Consider the following 21,122-nt stretch of genomic DNA (forward strand, 5'->3'; position numbering starts at 1 on the left):
GGCAAGGCCCGCTAATAAATTTATAGGGCGTTATATGCCAATTAGGCCTCGTGAGCCATTCGGAGGCAGGGATGCCCGTCGGGTAATCATCCCGCAGACGCGCCCTTTATCGCCGCCGTTCCGATTCAGCCCCCCGTTTATATGTTGGAAAAGCGGGTTGCTAATGCTGACTGGACAGGAATCCGTGATTTCCAGGGGGCCTCTCTGGTTAGGCAGCCTCGGTTTTCTTCCATGCAAACTTCTTTTTGTTTGCCGGTGCTCAAGAAAAACTGGAGGTGAGCATGGCATCTGTAAGGAGCAAGGTTCATGCCGGACTTCGGGCTTCCTGTCCAGACAGAGGCCACCAGGAAAGCTCCGGGTGGCTGGAGTCCCTGTGTCCAGCCAGGCACCACACACAGGCTCTGCTGCTGGTCCCTGAGGCTGGGAGGGGCGGCTGCCGGAAGGGACCTCTGCTCCGAGCAGCAGCATCCCGGCTGCTTGGAGACCGAGAAGCAGAGCTCTCGGCGAATCCGCTGTTTCTGGAACAGAGAGGAAGCGCGCAGCTCCGCCCAGGGGAACTCTGCGTTAAAGCGATGGACTGAACCGACTTTAATTCTATGTGTTTTCTTTGGGGGATAAAAAATCACAAAAGAAGGGCATGCTCCTTGAGACAGTCATTCGGGTAGAAATGCACAAGGGGACTTGGGCCTAGCCACCCATGGGAGTGGTCTGGCTGGCACCCTTTTCCCCGGGCATGTCCCGCTCTCCCCAGCGCCCCGAGGACGGTCCCCAGCCCTGCTCTTTCCACTCCTCCAAGGGACGGGTGTCTGTGTCCCTTCCCTCGCTGTACTTTAGACACATTTCTCCTCTTCGTTGAGGGAGCTGTGAGTCTGCCTCAGCTCCCACCGCCCTCGAGCGCCCCATGGAGCGTCCTCTCAGGAAGCAGCAACCGAGCCCTCGCGGAGTCAGGCGCCGCGCTGGGCCCGGCGGCCGGTGAACAGAGGCAGCCAGTAAAAAAATACACGGCGACGGGAAGGACCCGCACTCGGGGCGAAGCTGCTGTCAGTCGCAGGAACAAAACAAACTGAGTGAGACAAGGATTCAAGTTCTCCTGGCTTTTGCTACGCAGACGGCCCTGGATTTCGTTCATAAAATGTAAACTGTAGCTAAATCCAGATGGAAAACGAACACTATTTCCTGCAGCCTAAGAGCACACGGTGCACAGTAAACGTCGGTGCGCCCACCGCGGGCCGACAGCCCGGGGTCGCTGACACGGATGTTTAAGTTCACAGGGCCCTGTCCGGGTAGCTCAGTTGGGGCACCATCCCGATACACCAAGGTTGTGGGTTCGATCCCCGGTCAGGGCACATACAAGAATCACCCAGCGAATGCCTAAATAAGAGGAACAACAGATCGATGCTTCTTTCTCTCTCCCTTCCTCTCTAAAATCAATAAATAAAATTAAAAAGAAATAAGTTCACAGAGGTGCCCACCCCAAGATCTGCCCACCACCCACAGCCCGACAGAAAGGCAGCCTGTCTGGAAATGCCTGCCAACCACCGTGGGCACCAAGCGCCTGCCGTTCGGGGACGGGGTGACATGCCGAGCACCAGACCCAAGCGCAGAACATGCCGGTCGTTTTCATTTTCATAGAAAATGGGCGTTTCCATTTTCTAGCAGAGCTGGGCCCACCCAGCCTCTTCACACAAACTCCTTCGGGGAGCTGCCACAGAAAATGTTCTTCGTCAACTTCCAAGTGAAACTGGACTCTCTAAACAAGGACCCCATTGTCCAAGGACACCTCCTTCCCCGCGCAGACCATCCAAACGTGCCACTCGGGCCTCAGGGCTATTTTGGGCTGAAGACATCTGAGATCAGGTCCTCCGTAAAAAAAGAGCTTGATTGTCATAAAGCCCCTCCCCAGGATTTTCACCAACTGGGGAAGAGCGACAAGGATCACAGGAGAGGAGGTGAGAAGTCAGCACTGCGCCCACACAAACCTTGTCCCTTGTCACACGCTATCCTGTCTCCACCTAATCTCCTAAGGGCCCAACCATTTGCTCGGCTATAATGTCCCCCCCGCCCCCTGAAGCTGGTATGCAGCTCTCAAACCTTACTGTCCTTTCGGTATTTACGTCTTTCTCTGATGCCCCTGGGCATATAAAATTAGAAGTTAATAAATGTGTGTGGCTCATCTCCTGTCAACCTGTCTGTTGTCAGTTTAATTCACAGGCCCCAAGCCACTGCACCTAAGAGGGTAGAAAAAAACACTTTAAGTCTCACCCCCCACTGCTTAGTGGAAGGCGCTCCTTGAGACCTGGCAAGGCTCGGAACCAGGAGGGGAGGTTTGCTGGAGGTCCTGGGGTGACTGTCATGGACACTGAGAGGTCTCTTTTGCCCCAGAGGGGAGGTCTTGTCAGATCAGCACGTCTGGACAACCAGGCCCTGTGACCTGCCCTCGGGCCAGGGACACCGAGTGTGTTTTCTATGCCTTCCAGCCCAGGCCTGGGCTTGGTGCTGATGTTTAAAGGACTTGCCATATCTGGTCACTTTCCTCCTGTGCAGCTTGACGAGCCCTAAAGGTCGCTGCACACCTTCGAGCAGGTGAGGGAGGGGGTCTCAACCACAGAGGACAGTCTTTTTTAAAAAAATTAAATATATCTTTATTGGTTTCAGAGAGAGGAAGGGAGACGGAGAGAGAGAGAGAATCATCAATGATGAGTCATCGATCGGCTGCCTCCTGCACGCCCCCGACTGGGGATCGAGCCCACAACCCGGGCCTGTGCCCTGACCAGGAATTGAACCCCGATCTCCTGGATCCTATGTTGATGCTCAACTGCTGAGCCACGCCGGCCGGGCCAGGGGAGTCTTAATGCCCCCTCCCTGCAGAGGCGGCTGGTCTACCGCCTCCCGCCAGAGCCCATTCCAGGGTCTTAGACAAGGAGTCACCAACCCGGTTAACTGCAGCCACGACCCCTGATCTGCTCCTTCCTGGAAAGAGAAACGGGCTCTCTGGTTGCTGCGGGGCAGAGAATGCCCCTGTACCCGGCCTTAGGGGGCGACCCACAGCATCACATGTCCACAGAAAAGAGATGAAAAAAATGCCCGTGATCACGTTATCGGGCTACAGGTCCCCGGTGGGCACGAGCCGGGAAGTGGCCGGCTGCCAGCAGGGGCCCTGGGGCAGGCTGGCTCCCGGGGAGGAGGGTGGGGCAGGAGGGTGCTGTGGGTGGGGGGAGGGTGCCCCAGGTTTGTGAGAAATGCAGGCGGGAGGAGTCGTAGCGGAAAAGGTGACTGCTCGGGGGCAGGCCATTCTTTCCTGCGGCCTTTCTCGGGGGGCTGCGGGGGCGCGCCTTTCAGTGAACACAGAGGCCCCCCTGCTCCCGCGCTCCCCTCCCCCAGCCCTGAGCGCCTGTCCCCTGATGGGCTCCGTAATGAGAAGCGCTGTCAATCAGGGCTCCATTAGCCGGGACAGGCCCTCACTTCCTGAAACAATTTATTGGATTCCCAGAAGCGAGCGGGCCTCCTTCCGTTCCAGGCCCGTTTTTCGGGAGCTATTCAGAGGGAGCGCGCGTCCCTTCTGTCCCCGCTGAGCGGCCTTTGTTTCCTCCATTTACTCATGAAAACCGTTTCCTGAGTTTACCTACCTCCCCCTTCCAGGCTCCCCCCGCGTTTGCCAGGACCTCCCCCCACCGCCCAGCGCCACACAAAACCCTCCAGCGGCCGGGCGGGGGGCCTGGATCTTATCTGCGGGCTTTCGGAGGGGGCAGGGGGAGCGGGGCGGGCACACACTCGAAGAAATTAAATTCACGCCGAGGAACCGGGAGGGGAGGGGAGGGGAGGGGAGGGCAGGCCTGGGACACCGCCTTATCTGCACCTCCAGGTCCCGCCTCCCCTCACGCCCTATTCCTGACCCGGAATTTAACCAGCTCCCTAAAAAGTAGCTCGAGATGCCCTGGCTGGAATTGTTTAAGATCTTTAGCATTTTGGGGGGCCGTATTTATACTTGTAAGATCTACGTTACAAGGGACAATCACAGTTTCACTGTGATATGATGTCCAACCATTTAAGAAACCCACGCAGCCCACAGGAAGCGCCGCCCCGAGGCTCAGAGGCCTAGGAATGAAGACTCAGGGTGACATAAAATAATATTTTCCTTCCACTGCTCTTCTTAGAGCAATATACACGGTGCAACTGCACCTGAGCAGGGAGGCGATGCCCGCTAAGCATAAATCACTTTAACTTTTAACCTGGGAAAACAGACGGAAGGAGGCAGGAGTTATGCCTCGCCTTCTGAGAACTTCACGTCAATAGTAAATTGGGGGGCACGTGAGAGCCACTGAGACGCGATCAGGGTAAAATTATGCAGCCACGTAAGAAATGATATCTATTAGGCTAATTTAATCACCGAATACTTTACAGATGGATTAGAATTTAGAATCCAATTATTTCCAACATTCAGACTGTCAGAGCCTGTTCCTAACCCGGAGGAAGAATCGAGGGGCAGGACTTAAAGACGCAGCGAAGGGAACGGCATCTCCCGCTCGAGGCTGCGGGAGGAGCAGGGGGAGACAGCCGTCACCCACCCCAGCGGCCGCGGAACCCAAGCCCAGGACCTGGGATGTATTATCCCTGACGGACGGCCACTGTCCCAGCAGAAGCCCCTCCCAGGGCTGGCAGGCCCTCACAAAGGAAGCCTGCTGGGCCACATCCCAGGCCTCAGGGGCCACTGCAGGGGCCTGGTCATGCCCTGGGCCTGCCACTCCCAGCTCTCTTTAGGGCTGTATTTAAAAAAACATTTTTTTGAAAATTTTTTATCAACAGTAAAGGCTGTCAGGAGATGAGGCAGAGAGAAGTGAGAAAAAAAAAAAAAAAAGCAGCAGTCAAGAGAGCTTGGTGGGCCCCAGGACAGCCAGCCGGGCCTCTGGGGCAGGCTGCCGCCGGGCCTAGTTTCTGGGATGGGGGCTGCGGTTCTAAGTTCGGAGAAACTGTGGTCAGCATGGGGGACATGGCAGCGAAACAAACCCCCCGCGCAGAGTGCTCCCAAGAAATTTCTTCAGAGGCCCACGCCCGCGGGTGGGGTCGGGGGCACAGGCATGAGGGTGCTCTGACTTGCACTGGGGTCTGGGGTGACTCGGCACTCCCTAAAGAACCCCGAGTCCTCCTGCGCCTCCGAGCGCGGGCGGTGCAGGCAGTAACGGACCTGGGTCAGCAGACATTCTTACCACCGCTGTTACAGTGGGAGCGGAGGCAGGTTTCCTTCAGGGGTCTCAGTGACTGAAATCCAAATAGAGGTTTCTCTAGGGAAAAAATGACTCGAAAAAATGAACCTTATTATTATTTTTTTTTACCTGCTATGTTCATTTTTTCAGAACAGGAACATGCAGAAGCCACCGACGCCGACTGTGACAATTCTCAAGAACCTCCCCCATTCCCAGCAGCAGTAGGAATGCTGGGGAAAACCTCCACTTGTCAGTCACTCTGGAACGATCCCCATGGCATGAAGCGAGGGAAATGTGGTGGGCACAGGCCTCGGGGGTTATATGATGGGGGTGCTTCCGGCTCAGCTGAGCAGACAGGGCCAACCCCAGACTGCGAGTCTCCTGCATGTTCCTTCCAAGGCACACGATGCGCCCTTACTGTCCCTTTAACTACTGAGCTGCTCCGCAGGCTGCACCCTCTCCGCTGGAACCTCAGTGTGCCGCTGCGTGCGTGTGCGTGTGTGTGTGTCGGCATGTCTGTGTGTGCGTGCCACTGTGTGTGTGTGTGTGTGTGTGTGTGTGCCGGTGTGCGTGTGTTGGCGTGTGTGCGTGCCAGTGTGTGTATGTGTGTGCTGGTGTGTGTGTGTGTGTTGGCGTGTGTGTGTGCCAGTGTGTGTGAGAGAGTGCGTGTGCGTACACTCACATCTCTCTCTGATTCATTTCATTGAGGGCAGGGCATGGGCAGGACCTCGGAAAGGCCTCCCTTGTTCCAGCGTGATTTATTACAGCTCTTGAAAACACCTGTTCATCAGTCTGTCCTTGTGTAAAAAAAAAAAAAAATTCAGACAAATATCCAGTTTCTTTAAAGTTTTAACTGAAATCACTCTATGTAATAGGTTCAGTTTAAAAACCCCATATAGTTATAAAGAGAAACTGTATTTAAAAGTAATCATAAGAAAGCCTCCAAACTAGGGTGACTATTTGTCTAGGTGTGTGTTGCGTGTACACCCCCCCCACACACACAACTGTACCAAATCCCAATGCTGATTTCTTAGAATGGGTATTTTCTACGCAGCAAAGGGAAGCTGGTAACTGCCTGCAAACAGGCTGCTCATCAAAGCAACCACCACCGTCAGCTGAAGCATTCAGGCATCATTCTGATGGATGCAGACCAAAGAAGTCACTTCCTCATGACAAAACAAAAGCATTTCCCTTCGAGGAGGCGTCAACCTCCAAAGTCATGCCATGGACATAGTGAGCCTGTAAGGGAGCCGGGGAGCTGGGGAGAGGGGGAGCCGGGGAGAGGGGGAGACGGGGAAACAGGGAGACGGGGGGGGGGGAGACGGGGAGATGCACTCGCAGAGAACAGCCCGGCTCACAGTTCTGTTCGCACTATTGGGAGCACACAGGCTGACTCCTCGGTAAATTCAGAGCCAGACCCCATGGAGGGTGCGGCCTCTGTCTTTCACGGGGCGAGCTTCAGCAACCCCTCTGTCACCGCTGCAGGTGGCTGGTGGGCACAACTTCCTCCTGGAGAGGATGGTGGTGCCCCCCCGCACCCCCGATCTGGCCTGGGTGCTTAGGAACCGCTCCCCCTCCCCAAGATCAAATGGGCAGCTGGCTGGAAGCTGGAAGCGGGGCCTGGTCTGAGCGCCCGCCACACGCCTAATTAATGACCCTGCTGGTCGCAGCTGGAAGAGCTGAGCTGGGGGTGATTAATTAAATTAGCTGGCAGAGGAAATTACAGTAGAAAAGCCAAAGTTTGATTGCCCCATAATTAACCGCAGTGCAAATAATATCTGCATCCGTAACTTCCAGCGATGAGATCAGGAGCCGGCTGAACTGGGCGCTGATTGAAGCCGTAAATATCCCGCGGTGAAAAATGATAGGTTTGTTCTGGAGGGAAAACTTACAGAAATGGACAGCGCGCTAATGCGATCAGGGGAAAGGAAAGGGCACCGGGGAACCGGCAGGAAGGCAGCCTTACCTTTCAAGCTGCCTTTTTACAACATTAAAACACCGTGGGTTTTTTTTTTCATGTTTCCTTTGGGTTACGGACCAGGCGGGATGATCTCCTATGCGGCCTGTCTCTGAATTTCAGGTCCGCCTTCCCGCGCCTGGAGCCTGGGTGTTAGGGCTCCGTCTCCCTTCCTCGGTCCGGGGATTAAAACTCAATTCTAAAATAATTTCATAGGCCGATACGAGGGGCTGCTTTCATCTCCCCTACACGAGGAATATTCTATTTAGACCATCAAATGTGTGAGCTATTGCTGCCTCTCTGGATAATGACACTTTTTCCCTCCTTTGGAACAATTTCATGTTCAAAATATGGTTTCATTAGCCGTGGGATTCTACTTAAAAGAGGAAAGTATTTTATACGGATAATTGCCCCACAGAAAAACTGGCAGAACTTCAGGCAGATGGACACACGACATTTTTTCTGCCGTCCACATATTTTCATGGGGAAGTTACTCCTGGGGAGGACTTGTGCGCCTCCGCTGGAGGAGCCTTCGCTAAGGACTTGGTGGCTCTCGACCAAGACGTGAGGCATCTACCCGGCACTTTACCCCGATCTTGACACAGAGAAGCTCTGAATCAACTATAGGTATGAAACTGTGACACAGAGTGACAAAATTTTAAACACAGCATATAATTCAGAAGTGTACCCCCGGAATTTCTCAGTTGAGTTTTGCAATGATCTAGTGGGAAGGTAGGGCAAGCACTGTCATTCTCATTTTAACTTTTTTAAATAAGAAGGTGGAGGCTGTGGCTCCTGCTGGGCCGGAACTCTCCCGGCAGGAGGAGCCACAGCAGGTGTGATGGTCAATGTCACGTGTCCTCTTGGCCAGGCTGCGATGCCCAGAGATTTAATCAAACAGGTATCTAGGTATCCCTGTGAATGGCCTTTCTGGGAACACGGCAACGACACTAGTTCTATTCCTCAGAAGTCCACAACCTTTGAGCCAGTTAGGCTCCTTCTAGGGGCCCATCCTTAGAAACGAGCCATAACCACCCCCACTCCCCGAGGTGAACCCCTGGACGTGCCCATCCCAGCGCGCGTTCAGTGTTTCTCTACAGACACTCCCCGAGTCCAAAGGCAAAGGATGGACTGATGACCCAATCATGTGGTGAATTACTATGACGTCGTTGAAAATAGTGCTCTTGGAGATGCACGTAATGACAAGGAAACAGGCTCATGGCACAACGCTAGCCTGAAACAGGCTTTAAAGTGGTTTAAAGCATTATTTCTTTGCAAAAAATATTGTGTAGGAAAACACTATGTAATACATACAGCTGTCCCAAAAATGTATACACACTTTGAATAGTTACTCATTCCAACGGGTTAAATCTGAAAAGAGAGAAACATCAATTGAGATATCAATTGTTAAATGCGTACACATTTTTTGGGGACACGCTATATACATTCACTGGCGGTAGGGTCACAGCTTTGTGTGTGCACTTGTGTCTGTTTCAGTCCACAGCACACGTCACCGCCCAAGGCTGGCCCTGACCCGGAGCAGGTACTTCTTCAGGAAGGGTTCCATTGTCCGGTGAGTTTGGGAATCACTGTGTGTGGCCGGGTGTTCCCGGCTCACAGCCCTTGCCCTGGGAAGTTGCTCATCCCAGAAAGAGGCCACTTGCATTGTTTACGTCTGTCCCAAACCCACTTCTTTTTCCAGAAACATCTGTTACCACTTCCCGGAACTCGAATTCACAGGGAACATTCTGGAAGCCGCAGCTTTGCACGGCCTCCTGGGTCCCGGGCAGAGCGGGTCTGGGTGGTTTACGGCCCGTGTCTGAGACATTCGGGAAACACGTTCTCGAGACTAACAGCCCCACATAACCGTCTCCCGACTGGGGAAACGACGTTTTCATCTCCCAGGCCTTTCCCGGGAGTGTGTCCGAGGAGGGGCGTCCCCGGAGCGTGGCCTTGGCTGCCCCGCGCCTGTGTGTGGCCGTCGCCTTCCTCTCACTGAGGGCCCTGGTGGGTTTTCTTCTCCAAATACCTTTCAGGTTCTGAGCCACTGACCTCACACCACCTTTCAGACCCACGACCAACGGGAGCACCTTCATGACGCGCCAGGCAGGTCGCACGCCGTTCCGGTGGCCAGAGGCCCCGCTCGGGACGTGCGGAGATGCAGGGACGCCAGCCAGGCCTGGGACCAGTGTGATGAGGGGACAGGCCTGCGGCAGCAGCCGAGGGGAAGCGTTTCTACCGGGGTCCGCGGAGGGAGGCCTCAGGCCACTTCCAGCACCGAGGGGGCCCCAGCAGGCTCCCTATTTATCCCGAAGACTTTGAAAAACCGGGAAAGGAGACCTGGCCTCGGGTTCCCTGTCCCCGTTCCAGGCTGGGACACGGCTCACTGTGAGAGTGGCGGCCGGGGTGCTGGGCCGCTTCCACCTCCATGGACACAGCCTCTTTCTGCCCTGTATTTTCTTCTTAAACTGCGAGTCCCCAGGGTGTGTGGCCAGGGCTAAGTCTTTTTGTTTCCCTAACAGCTTTATTGAGGTATAACCTACATCCCATAAACTTCCCGTTTTAAGTACGCAATTCAAGGGTTTTTAGGAAATCCACAGAGCTGTGCAACCACCGCCACAATCCAGTCTTTCACCCCCGAGGTCCCGCGTGTCTGTCCACTGCGGTCCATCCACGTGTCCACACTCACACCACCCGACCCGCTCCCCGTGGCTTAGACCTGCCTCCTCCAGGCAGCGCACGGACATGAAATCCCGTCCCTGGTAGGTCTTCTGCGTCTGGCTCCTCTCACAGAGGAATCGGGTCTTGATGGTCATTCCATAGATGCCGTTAAGTAAATGAAAACGGGAATTGAAAATAAAAAGCTCATCGGAGGGAGTGCTTTGCATTGATGTAATTTTTGGTCACTGTTCAACCAATTCGATGAAAATTTTCATAACATTTCCACACGTCTGTTTTGGTTCAGAATAGCACCTGCTGTATTTAGGGCTGGATTTTATGTAGACTACTCTTTAGTGAGAGCAAATGGACTCCTTTGATTTTTAAAATGAACATGAAATGGCCAAGTTTACATTTTTGGAAATTAAGGACAGCCTGTGCCAGGCCAGACGAAAGCTGATCATTAACTGCCTGGAGCGCGTGATGTGAATGAACCTCTCAGGGTCTCTACACCGCGGCCCAGCGACGCAGCTGCGGCCCTCGGAAGGGGCCGCCGGGGTGGTTGAATGAAGGGTCGGAGGAGTCTTCGACCGACCACCAGTCTAACCCGCACCAAAGACGTCGGACCTTTTACAGTTGATTATAAACGGGGAGGGGGGAAGAGAGAACTTCGGACATTCATGGAGAGGGGGGCTCTCTGGCCGTCTTCCACTCCACCTCTCCTTTTGCAGGGGACACCTTCCCAGGAGAAGTTAAGTGGCCTCCATGGACCTGTTGCCCAAAAGGACCCAGAGCCCTTGGTTTCTCACTGCGGGCCCGGCTACGTCCGCTGCTTCCTCCCAGCAGCTGGTGTGGACGGAATAGCTCGGAGAGGACCTGTGATCAAGGACACAGGACAAACCTCTAATGAACTGTCACTGGGTCTTTAATAAGGAGGCTTGTCTGTTCTAAAGGACTGTCGGGAAGTCAAAATTCATGGGCCACCTGTTCCCAGGGAGCCCACGACCTCTCCACGGTCTCCCCCGCCCTCCCCGAGGCCCACTCAGGGTGGCTTTGGGAAGCTGCAGCTCTGATTTTTCTGGAAATGAGTCAGCAGGTACATGTGACACCTGGCGGTACCGGGGCTGTTACACCAGGAGTTGGGAAGGTGCATGGGTGACTGAGGCAGAGCCATGCCCGAGGCCCAGAAGAGAAAGGAGAATCTCCCCCACTTGCTGAGCAAGAAAGACAGGCTCCCAGAGGCTCAGGGGCTGCCCAGCTCGGAGCTGCCGGGTGGGCCCGGGAGCTGAGACCAGGTCACTGCTCCACACCGGGGCCAACACCTGGCACTGCCCTTTCTCACTGCGGCCGTCCCAGGGGGTGAGATGCAGTCCCTCGACGTGGCTTGATTTGCGTTTCCCTAGCAAGTAATGACGCCTGGCATCTTTTCATGTCTCCTGGGCTGTTTACCTGCTTTAGAGAGATGCCTGCTCAGGGATTCTGCACATTTATAAATGAAGTTACTTGTCTTCTGCAGAATTACATTCATTCTTTATACGTGCCGGATCCTAGGCTCTTTCTAGATATGTGGTTTTCGGATATTTTCACTCATTCTGCATGTCTCTTTAATTTCTTGATATTGTCCTTTGACACACTAAAATTTTTAATTTTGACGAAGTCCAACATCTCTATTTTTTCCTTTGTTGCTTGCGCTTTAGGTATCACAAAGATTTACCTCTCGGTTTTCTTTAAAAAGTTTTATAGTTTTGATTTTCACACTTAGGTCTTTGACTCATTTGCGGTTCATTTTTGCATCTGGCATGAGAGAGCGTCTAACTTCATCCTTTTGTATGTGACTATCCAGTTGTCCCAGAGCACTTGTTGAAAAGATGATTCTTTCCCCATTGAATTTTCTTAGCATCTCTGTTGAAAATCAGTTTCACCATAGATGCATGGGCTTACTGCAGGGCCCTTAATTCTGCTTCATTGATCTGTATGTCTATCCTTAGACCAATATCAATAATCTTGGGTTATTATAGTTTTGCAGTAAGTTTTGAAGTTGGGATGAAGGAGTTCTCCCATTTGGTTACTCTCTTTCAAGATTGTTTTGCCTATCTTGGTGGGGGGGAGGTGTCTCTTGAATCATATAAAATTGTCATATAAATTGTAGAATCTGCTCGTCCATTTCTAGCTAAAAAAGTCATTTGTGATCCTGAACGGGATTGTGTGGAATGCAAACATCAGCATCGGGGGAGTACAGCTACCTTAACAACATCAAGTCTTCCAGTCCCTGAGCAGAGGTGTCCTGCCAATTACTTGGGTCGTCTTCGATTTCTCCCAGTGATGCTCTGCAGTTTTCAGTACACAGGTGAAATGATTCCTACGCATGTTAGTCTTTCTGATGCTACTGTAATTGAAACTGTGTCCTTAGTTTTATTCTGAATTGTCCGTTGCTAGGGTCTAGAAGCATGGTGGACTCTTGTATGCCGACCCTGGATCCTTGAAGCTCCCTAAACTCATCCATTAGCTCACAGTTTACTGTGGGTTCCTTCAGATTTTCTATACGCAAGAACACAGCATCTGCAAATAGTCTCACCTCTTCCTTTCTAACCTGGATGCCCTTGGTTTTTTTCTTCTTGCCCAATTCCCTGGCTTGAACCGGTGTTGAAAGAAGCGGTGGCAGTGGACATACGTGTGTTGTGCCTGATCGTAGGGAAGAAACTTTCAGCGCTTTGCCCTTAGGGATGATGCCAGCTGCCGGTTTCCCGCAGACGCCCTCTGCCAGGCGGAGGCAGTTTCCTTTCAGTCTTCGTTCGCCGAGTGTTTGTATCATGCAAGGGTATTGCATTTCGCCAGCTGGATTTGCTGCCTCTCTTGAGATGACCATGTAGCTTTTGTCCTTCTTTCTGTTAACGTGTTGCATGATACTGACTCATTTTTGTGTGTTGAACCGACCTTGCATTCCTGGGGAAAAATGACATTCGATCATAGTGCATGGTCACCTTGCACTGGGACCAGGCACAGAGGTGGGCTGTTACGCTGGCGGTGCCAGGCCACATTAGAGTCTGGTAAAAAAAAAAAAAAAAAAAAGACACATAACTGGGCCTCAAGAAATGAGAAATAAAGTTCAAGGACTTGGGCTAAGCCAGGGAGGGGGACTCCAGGTAGGGCTGTAGGCATCTGTTTGTTATTCTGCTTGGTGTGGACAGTGCTTCCCAAACTTCAGTGTGCATAGGAATCACCTAGAGAGTTACAACACATCGCTGGGCCCCACCCTGGGGATACCGACTGGGTGGGGCCAAGAATGCGCACTTGCAGGTCATGTTACCGCTGCAATAAATAACCCTACAGATACAAAGCAGAATAAACATGAACTACATCTTCCAATCAGCAGACCATCCCCAGCGCCTGAGAGGCACGGGCCGCCTGTTTCTCTCACTGCCAGCGTGCAGGACCCAGGTACAAAGCTGATTAGGTTTTCCAGGTAAAAAAGATCCCAGGAAACCTCACAAATATTGTTTTCTTTTAGCATTAAATCCACACGATTAAGTGGGTGAACATAATGGCTATTTTCATCTTACAAATAAGAAAATGACCTGGTTTTTAAAAAAATCAAAATTGCAGCCTGGCCGGGCGTGGCTCAGTGGTTGAATGTCGACCTAGGATCCAGAGATCGTGGTTGGATTCCCCGTCAGGGCACAGGCCCGGGTTGCGGGCTGGATCCCCAGTCGGGGGCGTGCAGGAGGCAGCTGATCAATGACTCTCATCACTGATGTTTCTCTCTCTCTTTCCCTCTCCCTTCCTCTTTCTGAAATCAATAAAGATATATACGTAAAAAGAAAATCAAAATTAGAGAAGATGCTGGCCATGCAACCAAATTGGAAATGCTCTGGTCCGGCCCCACCTTTCACCACGCGGGTCATGAACACTACCGTGGGGCTGCCCGAAATGCATGCCGAGTGTGTCAACAGGCAGTGCCGGGTCAGGAGCGGGCACACAGGGGGTCCGGGTGGGAGAACGTGGTCACATAAAAAGCTGTGGCTCGAACCCCGTGTCCACGTTGGCTGGTCCAGATATTTAGAGGCCTCAGCACCGTTTTCCGTAGAAGCTCTTAGGATCAGCATCAACCACAGAGAATTAAGGCTTTGGAACCATGACCGAGTGACTTAAAAGATCAGATTTGCCACGTGAATGGGAATGAAAATGAATGATGCTTTGTTACTCTAAGTTACCAGGAACCAGGCTTTTAGATTTTATAAGTGGCTATTGCAGTTATTATACATAATAAAGTTACACTAATTACATATGTGTCTTTGTATGTACACTATACGTGCAGACACACGGTGGCTCATAAGAGTGTGAGCTGGGGGCGAGGGGGAGAGGGAAAGGATGCTGGTAAACACAGTGGCGTCCCCAGATGCCCCGACTGACCACGATGCTGGGCAGGAAAAGGGCAGGAACAGCAGAAGGACTGGGGGTGGGTTTCAGGACTCACATCCTGGGTTCGGGTGACCTGTCCCACAGTCCCATGTGACCCTGGACAAACGACTCGAGGACCCGAGCTCCACATTCATCTCCCCTGAAACATGGCTCCCCCACGTCCCAGGGTGGCTCCGTGCCGAGGAAGAGCGCACAGCCCACCGCGAGCCCGGCCACGGGGCTGGTGCCTGCGTCCGTGAGTGTCAGGGAGAAGAGAGCGGGGTGGGCCCTCGGGGGGAGGAGGCCTCTGGTGCACAACCATCAGAACACGCTGAGAGCGGCCTCCGGGAGCGGCCTGCTGGGCGCAGTCAACGCAGAGCAGGTGCTCCGAGCAGTTACAGGCCTCAAGAGGTTCACCTACGCCTTCATTCCTCCATATGTGCCCACAAATGGCAGAGGCCCACACGTGGTGAGGGGCCCACATGTGGCCGGGGCACCTAGAAGACGCTCGCGCTTGCTGATGACTTGCATTTCCGTCTACCAGCGATAGTAAAAATTTTTTAAAACCAAACCACCTTGATTGTCTCCATGGCTACACTCAGAGAGGAAACGACAGGGATTTTCAACACCCGACAGCCCCCCGGTCGCCAAGCTGGCTCCCGGGACATGTCTGGTCTCCTGCAAGATCAAATGAACGCCTGGGGCCCGAGGGCAGTGGCCCTCCCGACCCAACCGGGCGCACGTTTGTCTATCTGGCTCAAAGACAAGCGTGAGGGGCAGTTAGTCTCTAAGAAGTGACCCTGTTTTGCTCGGCCCGATGGAGAACCTTCTAAAATGCGCCTTCCTTATCATGAGCACTGGTCTCCCCCTCTAGCTGCATCGGGAGCCCTGTGCCTGGGCATGGACCCCGCTGAGCTCCCGGCTGCGGCCGCTCGGGGTCCGCTCTCTCCGCCGTCAGCTGTAGGGGTCACTTCCGAGGCAGTGAAAAGGGACCTGCACTTCCCGTTTGTACATTTTCTTAACCGGCTTAGTATCTACAGGGGAGTATTTCCGATCTGGGCGCAGAGCTCTGGTAAACTCCAGCCTATTTAGTGACGTGCTAACGAGGACCATCCAGTCCTGGCGGGTCGCTACGTGAGTCATGGCTCTCAGAGTCTGGCTCCAAGCTGGCCTTGCTCCGAGAAGTCGCTAAAACATCTTCAGTAAAACCTGAGGTCCCTGAGCAGCTGCTGCGCCGACAGGCCCTTGGACGTATCAACTTCCCCGGCAGTAAATGTCAGGCCCGCACGCACGCAGACAACGTGCCCGAAACCCCCCGGTTCCCCGGGATCTGCCGCTGTCCCCGTTTGCTCAGGATGCTGTCCTGGCCTGGCCGGGAGGCCGGGAGGCTGGACGGCTCCGCCGTCTGGGGCCGGGGCATGCCCGCTGACAGGCGCACCGCGATGACAGAAATTCACTCTGAGTTGCAATTAGTGGCACTGTCATTTTCAGGGGCTCCTGCCAATTAATTAAGCCTGTCAAACAGGAAAACCGCAGCGCTCACATGATAATTTATATCGGAAGAGACTAGCTTCGCGGAGCTCGGTGGCCTCCTCCGCAAACAGATTTCTCCCTCGGAGCGCCGAAATAAATACAAGCCACTAAATGAAATGAAACGACACAAAGGGAGCGTGGGGGTGGGGGGCCCACGGGGGAGAGGAAAGTTAAGCTGCCCTTGTTCGACTGCTCAGTCCGGCCGCGGGAGTGGAAGACGAGCTGATTAAAACTCCAAACGAGCCCCCAGCTCCCTGAACCTCCGCGCCCGTCCGGGATGATGGAATCGGAGAAGTTTATTCATACCATTAAGCCCCAGAGAACTTAATTGAAAGAAGAGCACAGCCCGGACCTTGACAAGCGGGAGGTCACAGTAATTGCTGCCGGACATATTTAACATTAAGATAATCAGGCCATTAATTACCCTTTGGATCATTAAATCAGCCAGTTGCAAAATGAAATTTCTGCCTCTATTACTCACTTGAGAGACCACAGGGGTGGCCTTTAATTTATCAGGGAGCCTGAGATACAAAGGCTGGGGCTGGGGGGAGGGCGGGCGGGGAGGGGGCCCGCGGCGGCCCGCGGTGGCGCGGGGGCAGGGCATCCATCGGCCATGCTCGGCGATCGTGGCAAATTAACTAGGTAAGATAACCTCCGCGTCCAAAGGCAGAGGCTGGGGGTATGTAAATAGATGAGGGCAGACGGGGGATCAGAGCCCGCACATCACTTAGCGGGATAATAGAGGAAATCATCCTTGGTTATCAGCGCTAATTTGGACACTGCCGGTAGCTTGTTATACGTGTTCTGAGTAGCATTTAATTAATTCAATTGCTTGTTAATGAGGGAAGTGACATGTGGGGAGCAGATGCCACCCAACTGCAGATGGGTCTGGTCATCACGGCAAAGTCCCTTTTTTTTCCCTTCCCCCCGGACGCCCCCCTTGCCATTTTTTTTTTTCTTCTTTTACAGAAAGAAAACAGAAAAGGTGTCAAGCATAGAGGAACACTCAAAAGAGACAAAACACTGACCTCGGAGGGCCAAGAACTGTTGGAAAATGGTAAGATGAGACAGTCCCGGGGCTGTGGGAACGCGTGCTCCCCGGGGCCCCATTTGGATCGGGGCGTCTCTGCGCCAGAAATTTGAGCCCGAGATTACCGTGTTGTGATCTCATGATCAAACCCAACGAGACAAAGGCGCGGCCAAGTGGCGCTGCTTTGAATATCTCAGAGATAGCGGTGGGGATCCAATTATTTTCGGTTTGGATACATTTCCCCTTTCTCAGTACCTCCATGTGCATAAATAAGACTAAGTGGCTTCCGGAATCAAAAAGGGCCGGGCTCGGATCGCCGCGCGGACCCGCTCGCTCTGGCCGCGCACGCCCGGCTCTCCCAGCGGACGCCCGCGCCCGGCCCCGGGTCTTCCTCCCGAAGCGACACCTCTTTACAGGTTAAAGGCAGGAGGGGGGTTCAGGGGCACAGGTGAAGTGATCAACGGGCCAGAGAGAAAGGATGCTCTTAGAGGGAAACTAAGGCTTACAGACCAGCGATGGCCCGGCGGACTCGGGGAAGGGCTGATGTCCCTGGGGGGCTCCCCTCGGGCTCTTTGGTGGAAGCGGGAACACAGGCGTCCACTTCCAGGCCGCTCTGACGCACACTGGTGGCTGGTTCCCGTGGACCCGCACGGGCCAGATGCTGACACTCGGACACAAAGAGGAAAGGGGGGGGAAGGAGAGCGGCCGGGAAGTGCGGCACCGAGGGCTCTGCTCGGTCCTGGCGGGAGCCGGTGCTCGCTGCAGTCAAGCCTCAGCGCTCCTAAGCGAACCGTGGACAGGGATAAAGACAGCTGACCTGGCACGGTGGCGCAGGCCAGTCCCCGCCGCACCGTGCGTGGCCAAGGGCGAGAGGACGCCCAGGGCTGCTGAGATGTCCTTGCCGTGTGCTGGTGACGTCCAAGTCCCGGTTCCCTCGCGACACCTGAGGCGCTGAGGGAGCGAGAGCACCTGGCAGGTGTGCCAAGCTGGCCTGTTCCCTGCCACTCATTCACTCACCCAAGACGTGGGCACTTGGCTGTTACTATCCCTACCTCTGAGCTAATCACTCACTTGCCAAAAGGGTCACCGAGGACCTTGGTTACAGGGCGTGTCCTCCCACGGGCCCCAGTGCCCACCACGGACAACCACACACTGCACACGCTCACCGGCCCCGTGGCCTGAATCCTGGTCCCACGAGCAGCAGGCCGCCCTCCGGGGCCCCTGAAATTCAGCTGATGCTGCCCACTGTCACTCCCCACGTAAAATCGATATTTTAAGCGTGTGCTTAAATGGTATCAATAGCAATTAGAGAGGAGAATTCGGATTCCACCGCAGATGGAGTTAATTGTTATGGCATCGACCTCCCGGGCACGCTCCTTTCTCCAAATTACACCTCCGTGACGGGGGTGCGGGGGGCGCCCTCTCCCCGCCTGCGACAATAAATTTCATATCGAGTGCTCTGGGAAAAATGGCAGTTGTTGCAGATTCCATCCAAAAAGGTTTTTTTTTCTTTTTTCTTTTTTTTTCTTCCTGGGAGTAATTAAAAGATGCTTTTCTTGACTAATGGTTCCCCGGTTTGGGAAGGGGAGGTCAATACGGCTTCTCGCCGTCAGCTTCGATTGATCACGGTGCTGCTGAGGTTTGACCGGCAGTTCTCGGGGTGGCTGAGAATCCCTGGGACCAATTATGAGCCGGCTGAGGCTGCCCTGGTCAGGGCGCGGGGGCCAGGGCGCGAGGCCCGCCTGCCGGGAGGAGGCGCCTCTTTTCCTAACTCGCCCGCAGCACGGGGTGACCGCAAGGCGCAGTGGTTTTGGGGGGACCGGGTGTTTCTTTGTAGGACCTGCTGTGTTCCACGTCCCCATGGTCCTGATTCTGTGCGTGTGCGTGTGCTAGGGCCCGCGCGTGTGTCTGGGGGGAGGGAAGCACATTTCTAATTATATCCCACTGTCAGAATGAATCTTCTGAACGAGCAGGAATGGGCCAGAGCTTCTCGGGAAAACAGCTGGGCCCCTTTTCACAGAATCAGGCTGGACATGCTGCACCGGGCTCTTCCTTGGCTGCAGATAAAAATTTACTAAATGATTTCTTTTTGGTATTATGTCAGGGCCACATTAAAAGACCCCTCCAGCTGCTTGTTCTAACCATCACGGGTTCTGCAGAGACCAAGGGGGGGGTAGGTGGCTGGGGGAGGGCTCGGACCAGACACCGGTTCTCACGTCACAGGCCGGAGCCCGCGTGGACACGCGAGCCCAGACCCTGAGTGTTTCATTTCTGTTCGAGGACACGGCACGAGGCAGGGCGGGTGGGGGGCGTCCGAGCGACTGCGGTTTTAGAACAGGACGCCGGGACGATTTCCATTTTCACAGTGTATCTAAGGGTGGCCGTTCCACCCGGACCACAGCCTTCCAGTGGCCTCCCTGCCTCGTCTCCATCCCTCCCGATGGCTCCGCTGCCTGCCTTCGGTCCTCTTGGGAAATGCGAACGTAATGACCACAACCCAACACTCGCCTTCTGCCCACCCCCGAGGTGCTGTTACACCCCTCCCGCCCCGAAGGCTCTCCCGGTCTCTGGCTCTGTATCGGCCTCCCCCATCCCCACAACTCCTCATAGACTCGAGGGCCCAGGCCCACGGGAGACCGCCCCCCACACTGATTTCCACGCCCACCCCCCACGCCTGTCTCTGCCTAACCCCCTCCTCATCCCCAAGCCTGGATATCAGCCCACATTTTAGAGTCCAGCTGGGACGCCCGGGGCACAGCGGCTGTGAGAATCCCTCTGTCCCGTGAGCTCTGCCCAGTCCCGGCCCGTCTGGCCCCGAGAACGCCCTCCGACCGCTGGAGAGTTACGGCCGTCATTCATCACTCCTTTTCTTGAGGAGGCGCTCAATGAGGGTTTGCCGAATTTAATTACACATGAAGCTCCCTGGGAGAATCACTAAAGGCACAAAGAATCAGTCAGTTCTCATATGTGTTTATCTTCTTAGTCATACACAGGTTTCGGGGATCCCAGGGTTACCTTGGGAAACACCAGGTACCCCCCCCCCACGGCCCCAGAGAGGAATTTCACCTCGGCCGCTCCTGAGGGAACCCACGGAACCGAGGGACAGGTGGGAGTCCACGGGAGTCCCCCCGTTTGTGAGGAAGGAAGACCCTGACACGTCTACAAAATACACAGATGTGATGTGCGTAGCGCTAGGCGGGAGGGAAACACGCTCAGGGGCCTGACTCAGGCCATGAAGCAGAGCGTAAGACGCCGCACACAGAGCGTAAGACGCCCGCACACAGTCCGCACTTACGAGAAAAACGCTGATGCAAAATGGTCACCATTAACAAGTCACCTGCATCTTCGTTTCCGATCATTCTAAATGCTCCCGGTTACGACAGATGAAAAAACAAACTTTTCTAATTCACGATACCAACCTCAGTATATATGCTTTTTTATACAGAAACAGTAAAATGCTTCAGGTTAATTTTTCTGGAGCATTTTCATTGCTTTCTGCACGCACACACTCTATTATCCGATTTCCACTCGTTTTTAGTTTTCAGGCCTAAATATTTTCCAAGGAAGCTATACCTATGAAAAAAATGGGTGTGAAAATAAGAATGAATCTTTCAAGAAGGCTCCTAGTTGGGGACACAGCCGATTTCTGCGTCAGCATCAAACAAGTCAAGACAAATACATGTTGAAAGTGCGCCCTTTGTTCGGTTTGTAAGACACTTGCCCATGTTCACCACAAACTGTAACTCGTGCACCAAGACTCACAGCAGCCTCGGCCGTGGGAGACAGCTGCCCCTCGCGCCCCTTTCTTCCTCCCGCGCCTCCCACAGGACACCCGACACGGGGCGCGGGGTGGCTCACACGCCGGCTTCATTCTCGCAGGCGAACCAAAGGTGGCACCAGAAATTCACTTTTCATGTTAACGGCCTAGAGCCCACCACTCTCCCGGCGCCATCGCCACCCAGAGGAAGGACCCCATCCCCTGCCCTCGGGGGCGTGGCCCAACCACAGGCTGCCGCTTGGACTCCGTGTCACCTGATCACCAGCAGAACAAATCAGAGATATTTAAAAAGTGCTCATGTCGGGAGACCGGTGGCCTCCCCCCGTTTCTCCACACACCTGAGACGTGAACCCTGACCCCACTTTGGAACCGGACGACCTCGGGGATGGAAGCACCCGCCTGTCCCGCCTATGGGAATGAGGTCCCCTCAGAAGACACGCCGTTTTATCGCCTCTCAGGTACATTAAATATGCATGTGACCTCAAAAACGGCTCATAATAGCTGTGGATGAAAAATGAGAACCTAAATGGCCTCAAAATAGATGTGATTTTTACACTGGGTAACAAT

At 54.0% G+C, this 21,122-nt stretch overlaps 1 protein-coding gene across 8 annotated transcripts in view; it reads right to left on the reverse strand.

The window, feature by feature from the left end:
* AGAP1 (ArfGAP with GTPase domain, ankyrin repeat and PH domain 1) overlaps positions 1-21,122 on the reverse strand; it is a 340,037-nt gene that overhangs the window by 21,827 nt on the left and 297,088 nt on the right. The window lies entirely within an intron of this gene.

Source organism: Miniopterus schreibersii (assembly GCF_964146895.1).
Source record: "Miniopterus schreibersii genome assembly, chromosome: 7".
Lineage (NCBI taxonomy): Eukaryota > Metazoa > Chordata > Mammalia > Chiroptera > Miniopteridae > Miniopterus > Miniopterus schreibersii.